The sequence below is a fragment of the Notamacropus eugenii genome, chromosome 3 (assembly GCF_028372415.1).
Source record: "Notamacropus eugenii isolate mMacEug1 chromosome 3, mMacEug1.pri_v2, whole genome shotgun sequence".
Classification (NCBI taxonomy): Eukaryota; Metazoa; Chordata; class Mammalia; order Diprotodontia; family Macropodidae; genus Notamacropus; species Notamacropus eugenii.
Genome location: NC_092874.1, coordinates 74,020,359 through 74,029,947, shown reverse-complemented (window position 1 = coordinate 74,029,947; position 9,589 = coordinate 74,020,359). Strand labels below are relative to the sequence as shown.

Genomic DNA, 9,589 nt, shown 5'->3' with positions numbered 1-9,589 from the left:
ATCAGTTGGAAGGAGCTATACATGAATGCATTAATACATAAGAAATGGAGAAAAGCTGTATCTAGATTCAGAACCTTAATATCTTCAATGAATAGTGAAGAAATTAAATGAGAAAAAGAGAGGACCTGGGGATACATGAATTTTGTTCTGAATGTTTGAAGAGGGTAAGGAAAGAGGAGGTTACCTCTTTGGTGAAGGTGTCACATCTACAGCCATATGGAGTTGTCAGTACCTGCCTTTCCTCCTCCAGAGTTACTGAAGCTGCTTCACAGTCATGGCATTCAAAGACACCATCAAGACACTTGTGGAGCCCAGAGAATCCAAATTACCCTCACCAGGCACAATGTGAAATCACTCCAGAAAGTGTGTGCTGACTTAATTAGAGAAGCCAAAGAAAAGAACGTGAAAGTGAAGGAACCTGTTCAAATGCCCACTAAGACACTTGGAATCACAACTAGAAAAACTTCTTGTGGTGAAGATTCAAAGACTTGGGATCTGTTCCAGATGAGAATCCACAAATACCTTATTGATTTGCACAGTCCTTCTGAAATTGTTAAACAGATTGCTTCTATCAACATTGAACCAGGGCTAGACATTGAAGTCACCATTGTAAATGCCTAATCAGCCATCTCTTTTAATAAAGCAATTGCAAGCATTAAAAAAAGGAATAGCCTGGTGCATAAAGGAGGAAGAAGGAGGTAGACCTAGCTATTTCTCATACTTGAGGCAGATGACAAGAAGAATGTACAGACATGAAGAAAGAGATGGGAGAAGTGGGCATCAATGAACTTCACTCTAGTGTGAAATGGATGAAAAAGTATAGAAGTTACACACACACACACACACACACACACACACACACACACACATGAAATTTGCCCAGAGTCACACATCTAGTTTCTGAGACCACATTTGAACTCAGGTCTCCAGGGCCTGCTGGTACTTCATCTTCTGAGTCATTTGGCTATCTTTAAGAGAGAAGATGGTACTTAGAACAGCTCCTTTTTGATCCCAAAGAAGAAACTGAAAGGAAAAAGCAAAGCAATGAACTACAAAATGAAGAATGGCTGAAGAAATTGAGGTGTGTGAATGTTGTTGTTTGTCCTTCATTCTCGAAGAGAACCATGACTTCAGGAAGGTGATGCCATGACCTGCAGGTGAATTGGATTTAAGTGAGGGAGGGCTGTGGAAAGCCACCAGCCTCATTTTCTCCTCTGGATTGTATGAAATGGAGGCAGAAAATCCTGAGCAGAACCAGGAGAATCATTTTTACTATGACACAACACTGGAAAAAAAATTACCTTGAGTGCCTTAAGAATTGATCAAAGCCACAACCAGCCATGCCTGTAGATGACCTGTGGTGGAGAATGTGATCTGTCTTCCTGACAAATGATGGATTCAAAGTGGGGAGGAAGACATCCATTTTTGGACACATTCGTTCTTTGGGTTTGTTTTGTTTGACTAGGCTTATTTTTACAAGGATTATTATTATTGCCATTATTATTATTATTATTTGTTCTTTTTAATTGAAGTGGAATGGGAAAGAAAGAGAGTGTTAATGATGATACCAAAAAAGGAAGAAAAAAACACTCTTGCAAGTATACAGAGGATAGAAGGAACTTCAAAAGAAAGAGCACATGAGCAGCACGATTTTGAAAGTAAAATACTGAATTTATTGTATACAGTAACAAGAAGTGACATATATAAAATCAAAATTATATGTATAATCTTGTTTGTTTCCTAATTTATATATGGAAATTATCAGGGTTTTTTGAAAATTTGGTTTGATTCTTATGTTCAGAAGAAAAAAATTAATTTAAAATATTAGTGTCCAAATAAAGATTTGTTCTATAACCGGTCTCGTTAGAACCATATTTTAACCAACCAACTGAACCATCTAACCACTATGGTGGCTGTAGACTTTTTTAGATGTGTTTGGCTCTCCAGGAAAGGAAGTAATTTCCAACCAATCGCTCATGTATTATGATTTGTTTGTCTAGTAAAAAGGATGATGTTATCTTTCTGCACTGATTTATCTGAGAAAACTGTAATGATATGAGAGTAAGAATTGAAAAGGTGGTCATGAATCAGCCTGGAACCTTTGTAATCATTGACTGGCAAGATTAGGAATTTCACTTGATTCTTGATCAATTATATCATTATTGGTGGTAAGTTCCTATGACTTTTTACCACTTATGATCTTCTCATGATTTTACCCTCTTATTTCTGGTCATTTAATTTTGTATAATTTGAGAATAATTTTTCAGTTGAATATAAAATATCATAGACAGCTCAGATGTAATGGAGACACCTGGCCTTATAGTCAGGAAGACCTGGATTTAAGCCCTACCTCTGACTCATATTAACTGTGTGACCCTGGACAAGTCACATATTTTTTAGTATGCCAGGCAACTAAAGTCTAAGCATTGTGGAGTAAATATGGATCTGAATCAGTAGATTTTTTTTTTTTACTTTACTAAGAGTTTACTACATGAATGAAATCCAGGATAGATTTGGATTTTTAAAATTCCATCCCATGTTAACATTGGTGTAATTATATGAACACACAAAGGATTTTGTCAACATTAAAAACTTCTTCCTCCAGTGCAGATTGCTGCATATCTGAGTTAGTAGATAAATCTGAAGGAATTTGAGTTGTATAGCAATGAAATAAATGTTACTAAGGGTCAGAATTGGGATATGATCCCATATTTTTCTCACTCGGGCATCTAGGTAGCACAGTGGAAAAAGTACTGGGCCTAGAGTTAGGAAAAGTCTTCTTCCTGAGTTTCAGTCTGACCTCAGATACTTCCTTGCTGTGTGACCCTGGGCAAGTCACTTAACCCTGTTTGCCTCAGTTTCCTCATCTGTAAAATGAGCTGGAGAAGAAATGGCAAACCACTCCAGTCTTGACCAAGAAAACCTCAAATGGGGTCATGAAGAGTTAGACACAATTGAAAACTTTCCACACCTGACTGCCTTTTGCCTTATTGTAGTCCATGGGTCAGCTAGGTGGTGCAGTGGATAGAGCACCAGTGCAGGAGTCAGGAGGACCTGAGTTCAAATCTCACCTCAGATACTTGACACTCACTAGCTGTGTAACCTTGGACAAGTCACTTAATCCTAACTGCCTCATCCTGGGTCATCTCCAGTCATCCTGATGAATATCTGGTCACTGAATTCAGATGGCTCTGGAGAAGAAGTGAGTTTGGTGATCTGCACAGCCCTCCCTCACTCAAAACAAAGTTAAGTGCAAGTCATGTCATTATTTCTCTGATGGCATGGTCTTCTTCAGCAACAAAGGATGAACCACGTTGTAGTCCATAGAATCCAATTGCTTTACAAGAAGACTTTCTAAACCCGATTGTTCACGAGGCTGATGTCATTTTCTGAAATGAACAAAGCAGTCAAAAGTTCTTGTTTAAGAAAAGGAGCCTTAAGCATTCATCCCTTTCATTCTATTGAGGGTTTTATATGAGAGACACCAATGATTCACTTTCCCCTGAGATAACCTCTACAGAAAGCATCCACAGACATGAGAGCAGGGAAATGGCGATGTAGCCAAGGTTGAGGGCGCTAAGAGAAACCTTCATCCTTTTAAGAATTGCATTGTGATCTATGGAACTTTCAAAGCGCAGTTTCAAGGTCACAGTATAAAGAGCCTATGAGGCAGGTGAAATGTGGCTCTAAGCATTTAGTCCCTGGAGACAAGTACCAGTCAACTGTGGACTTGAAAAGACATCAGTTTACCAAAGGACCTTCTCTTGCCTCTAGACGACATTGGGTTGTGGTTTGGCCCACTATTCCAGGAAACTCTAGGTATTCAGACTTCCTATTCCCTTCTCTTTCTGGGAGAGTCCATTTGTTCAGTGATGAATCATTCCCTGCCAAATTACAGATGCTCTCGACATTTCAGCCAAGCCCAGTTGATTTTTTTCCGGCTGGCCACATTCTCTTTATCTCACCCACTGATCTGAGTGGCAGCAGTTTTCCAGTTTATCATATGCTGTTCTGTGCTGTCATTTAGAAATACACACATGCTCACCCAGTGAATATTGATAAGATACCTTTGGAATGTGATAAAAAATGTGGCAAAGGGAGGATATCTTTCGAATGTGATAAAGACTTTAGAAGCTGGAATAAAATGTGATAAAAGCACACTGCCTGGCCATAATGGAGAGTGATTCCTCTGTGGGTACGCTGTGTTTGGGGGCAGTGGGGGGCTCATTGTCTGTTCCTTTTCTTTCAAAGGTTTGGGTTTTTTAGTCTGTGTTTCTAAAGGGAAAAAAAGCCCTTTGAAGGTCATGTTTGAATTCAAAGCTGTAGTTATTGTCTGTTTTTCCATGTTATCTACATTAGAGTTGCATATCGCATTTGGGAACCCTAAGGAAGTATTTTCTAATTCCACTTTTATCCTACCCTCTGGTATGGTATTTGTCAGTGCATGTTTGCATCTGCAGGTGCTGATAAGGTAGTTAGCAGTACCTGACTAACATTATTAGAGTTTCCTCTTCCCCCTGCCCCCTCCTAGGTAGTTGGAAATGATTATCGCCTCTGGACTCTAGTCAGTGGCTTAAAGATAGCATGGCTGCTGTGGGTAGTGGTTCCCTTATCCCTTTGAAGTTATGGTGGCTGCAGTGATTACCAGGCAGTAAGAATTTTCAGTGGGAGAGGGAAAGTGATGGAAGGGCTTTTGGGGGGGGGGGCGGGGTTAATGAAGAGATAGAGAAACACTATGATGAGATCAGTGCAAAGAGACTATTGTTTTAGGGCCAAAGCCTGCGGTTCACTCCCTGTCCCATGCTCGGGGCAGGCAATTAATCTCCCAAGGTTTGAGAGTGCTATTAATGGTAACCATTGCCCTACAGGGTTGACTGGCATGGTAGATACAGTAATAAAGGCATGGATTACATCCTTCATGCTTCCCATCATTAGAAAACTTTTGCCCTCTACAATGAGAAGTGAATATCAAGAAGTTGGGAGGATTCTGTATTCTCCAGCTGTATCTTTGAGAGGAGGCATTCACTCTTTCCATCCAACATGATTATGGTAGAACCATAACTAGAATGGGGCCACTGTGGCTTGTGCTCAGGTTGCTAAATTTAGAGGACACTGATAGCACTTAAAATCCTTCCATAATTAGAAAAAACAGAGCTTAGTGCCTAGTTAGCGAGAATAATTAATTAGTGGACTGCCAACAAACATTTATTAAGTGCGAGCTGTGTGCCAGGCACTTTACCAAGCATTGGGGATGCAAATACAAGCAAAAAGATAGTCCTCACCCTCAAGGAGCTTAGATTCTAATGGGGGAAGATAATATATTAGAGAGGAACTGAAAAGCAAGGGGGAGGGAAGAAGGGTCATATATAGAGCATGATGGTTAACCTGGGAACACAAAGGAAGGCTGGTCTAGACCCTTCTCCAAAATGGAAATTTGAGGAAGAACTCATCAATGGTAAAAGAGGCCTGTAGAAGCAGTCAGGAGATAGCTGAAATATGATAGCATAGTCTTGAGAATTAAAGATGGCTGGTTTGAGCCCCTTCTGCAAAATAGAGTTCCTGGGAAGGACTCACAATGGGAAGAGGGACCTGCAAAATCTCACCCCACTCACAGTGGAGAGCTCACTTAATTCCCTTCCTCTAGGTCCCAAAATCTGGGTTGTAACTCTGTTCAGTGCTATAGTGAGTTCTTCCTGAAGAGGCCTTGTTATTTTCAATAGGTGCCTTGCTTGCAGCCGGATTATTGTTTTATAGATCTATGGTATTTGCATATTTGCATAACAGGTCACACATGAAGCTTGTCATATAAAGGTTCGGTGCCTACCTTTATTCTTTTACCTGTCACCCCAGAAAACCCTGTAAAGAACTGGATACAATTTGTACCATCTCTAAACTTAAGAAATAATTCTATGCTCTGAAATCAGAGCAAGGAATCAGTTATAGGCTTTACTTGTAAAAGAACAGCCAAGTTGATCATGCTGATTTGCCCCACACACTCTCAAGCCTCACTTTCTGTTGCCCATAATGACCACTGGCTGGTTGGTTGGTTGTTGTCCTTTGTCTTCGAAGAGGATCAAAATGAAATCACCATTGTAAAGTGAAATTTCAGTGTGTACGACTGTGGCTGATCAGACCAATATGAACTTGGAATGCTTTACCACGGATTGGGCAGAGATAGTCCTATTGAATATTGAGGTGGATATCCCAAATTTGCACATCCTGCATTTACTTTGTGCTGTCTCAACTCTGCTTTGCTCAAAGAGCACAGCACCTTTTCTTATGTGGGCATGCCATGCTGAGCAGTCCTGTGCCAGTGTCTCCCATGTTGCACAGTCAAATCCAAAGCTCTTGAGAGAGACCTTGAGAGTGTCCTTGTATCGTTTCTTCTGGCCACCATATGATCACCTTCCCCATGCAAGTTCTCCATAAAATAGTCTTTTTTGGCAAGTGTACATTTGGCATTCGAATAATGTAGCCAGCCTATTGGAGTTGTGCTCTCTGAAGTATAATTTGAACACTTGGCAGTTCAGCTCGAACAAGGACTTCAGTGTCTGGTACCTTATCCTGCCAGGTGATCCTCAGAATCTTCCTAAGACAGTTCAAGTGGAAGTGATTCAGTTTCCTGACATGGCGCTGGTAGACTGTCCATGTTTCATAGACATACAACAATGAGGTCAGCACAGCGGCTCTGTAGACCTTCACCAAAAAAACACAGGTGCTCCAACAACCACCACCACACCATTCATATTTGGAACCATCAATCACAACAAATGGAGAAGTTTTGAATGCTGTGGATAAGTTCAGTTACCTTGGTAGTGTACTTTCCAAGGATGTACACATTGACAATGAGGTTGATGCATGCGTTGCCAGAGCTAGCTTGGTATTTGGGAAGCTCCGAAGAAAAGTTTGGGAGAGAAGAGGTATTAGACTGACAACCACTGGCTAATAGTTTTTGAATTCAGTATAGCCTCCAAGTGATGAGAAAACTTGTGGACTGGGAGTCTGGTATCTTTTAGCAGATGACTATGCATATACACTGATACAGTCATGGTCAAAGTCAGCACATGACAGATCTGAGAACCAAGTTGCTTTCAAATATCTAATTTTCTCCCAGGTATTTTCACTCATAAGGAGAGTGCCTTGCTTTAGGAATCAACATGCATTTTGGGGATTTTTTTAAAGAAACAGTTATCCTGTTTAGGTCAAGTTGGAATTTAAGATTCTACTCCCAATTCCCATGTAGATGCAGCATTTTCCCTTGATAAGGGTATGTGCCTGCATTTAAAATAGAATCCACAGGCATATGTGAAGAAAATTTCGTGAAAAGGAGATTTTCATAATTTTAATTTATGGAGAGCTACAACTTGGCATGTCAGATGTGTTTTGTAGTTTCCAGTTCTCCTGTCTGGCTTAGGATGAGTTTGGCTTTGGTCTATGCTGCAGGCAGGAGGTAGCTTACTATGTTTTCTTTTTATTTTTCATCCTTTTCTAGGCGTTCCACTCAAAGACACCATAGCCCTCAATGAAAAAGAAGCAGATCAGCAAAGGAGTATGTTCCTTCCAAAACATACATCCATTATCATCTTTGGCCTGAACACACAGATCTTGTCTTGTTTGATGGCCCAAAGGAACTTACTGAAAGTGGAAAACTCACTAAGAGTAAAGACCTTCCAAGAAAGTCACATCTCAGCTGGATTCAAAAGATTGCACTACTCAAATCAGTTTGTGCTCTCATCCATGGTAGTCCTTTCAACAATGCACATTACAGCTCATCTGTGCCTACTTTACCAGTGTGACTCATCTCCACATACTTCTGTAAGTTTGCCATAAGATTTTCCCTTAATGTGCTTTCTCATACTCTCTCTACTTTTGTGGGGCTGCTTACTATTGGATCATGAAGCTCATCTATTGGTTGTTGAGACGTAGGAGGAAAGGGTTCAAAGCCAGGTGAAAAATAGTCCTTGGATTCTCATGTCCTTTTATTCCCTTCTCTCTGAGTTATTTTCCCATGGAGTGCATCTGTTTTCTCATTTGCTTTTGAGTCTTAAGACTACTAGATGTAAGGCAAGATAGAAATGCAAAATATTTATTATTAATGATTATTATCTTTATTAGGTTTTTTGTTCCCTTTGAAGCATTCATTCTATTTACGTATTTCCTTTCATTAGTTTATTTTTGCTTTAATGGCAATTTTATTTCATAACTTTAAGTTTCCCCTGATCCTTGCTGCTTAATGGGTTACTCTAATGAAAAATGGAAATAATTATTGCTCTTGCCTCAAGAAAATATTCTTTATTTCATTCAGAGCTGCCACTTTTGCTTGTAAGATAAGACTAGTTTAAATGGAATGAAATTCTGTAAACCTGACTGCACTAAGAAATGCCGAAATGCAGTGGAGAGAAAAGACTTCTATTTCTGATTGAAATCAAAACACAGAGCATATATTTTACCAGCCTTGCAAATAATTAAAAAAAAAATACCAATCCACACAATTTTCACTCCCCCTTCTTCTCACTGACTCTGTTTTTATCCTCTGGGTTGATGACACTGTGGCTCAGAATATTTAGTAATGTTTGTATATATATATATACATATATATATATCCATAAATGCTCTTACTATTGAATCATATCAGTGAAATTAGAGACAATATAGGCTTTTCCTAGTACGCCACCTAAATATTCATCATTCTGGTTAAAAACAAAAGAGATTTATTCTCATTTGCTTCATTTATTTCCTTTGTGTGGTTTATACCTAGTCTAACACTAGCAGAGGGCAAGCGCTATCTAGAAACAGCCTCAAATTTTGTATAAAAGCCATTTCAATATTTCTTAATAGAAATATGAGTACATGGAAGAGATAGAGTGGGCCCAATGAATCAACCCTAATTTTAGGGTGGTGGCTCGTTAATAGCTTGTATACGGTGAGCTATGGCAGAATTCTAGATTGAACAGCCCTTTGCTTCTCTGGGTGCTAGAATGTTCACCTGTAAAATAAGGAAGCTAGACTAAGTCACTTTTCAGGGCCCTGCTAGTTCGAAGTCTATATTCCTCTCACCATGCAAAGCATGTTCTTGGGAATGAGTTAAAAATGGCAGGTCTTATTCACAGAACCTACCACTTAGCATTTGGAAAAAAGTACCTTTTTAAACAAAATTGAAAATGTCCTAAAACACTTTTTGGATTAGGTAGGAGATTGGTATAGATAACTCCAATGATCCCTTCAAACTCTAAGTCAATTGAACTCAATTCAAATCAGCAAACACATGCAAAGTACTGGGGATTAAAAAAAATAATAAAGATGAAATTCAAACAATCCCTGCCTTCAAGGAACTTAATATTCTATTTGGTTGAGGGTAAGGGGGAGAATTGGACGACATGAACGTGGGTGAGGCAATACAAACAATACAAGTAATACAAGATAATTTCAGAAAAGAGAGTGCTCTCATAACTAGAAGAGATAGGACAAGGCCTGCTTTGAAGGCATACTTTGAAGGAAGCTAGGGGCTGGTTAGGTGATGCACTGGATAGAGTGCTGGGCCTGGAATCAGGAGGACCTGAGTTCAAATAGGGCCATAGACACTTAATAG

General features: G+C 39.5%; 1 pseudogene; it reads left to right on the top strand.

Annotated features, from left to right (window-relative positions):
- Positions 1–274: 274 nt before the first annotated feature.
- LOC140531163 (small ribosomal subunit protein uS10-like) lies at positions 275–621 on the top strand (annotated as a pseudogene).
- Positions 622–9,589: the final 8,968 nt, after the last annotated feature.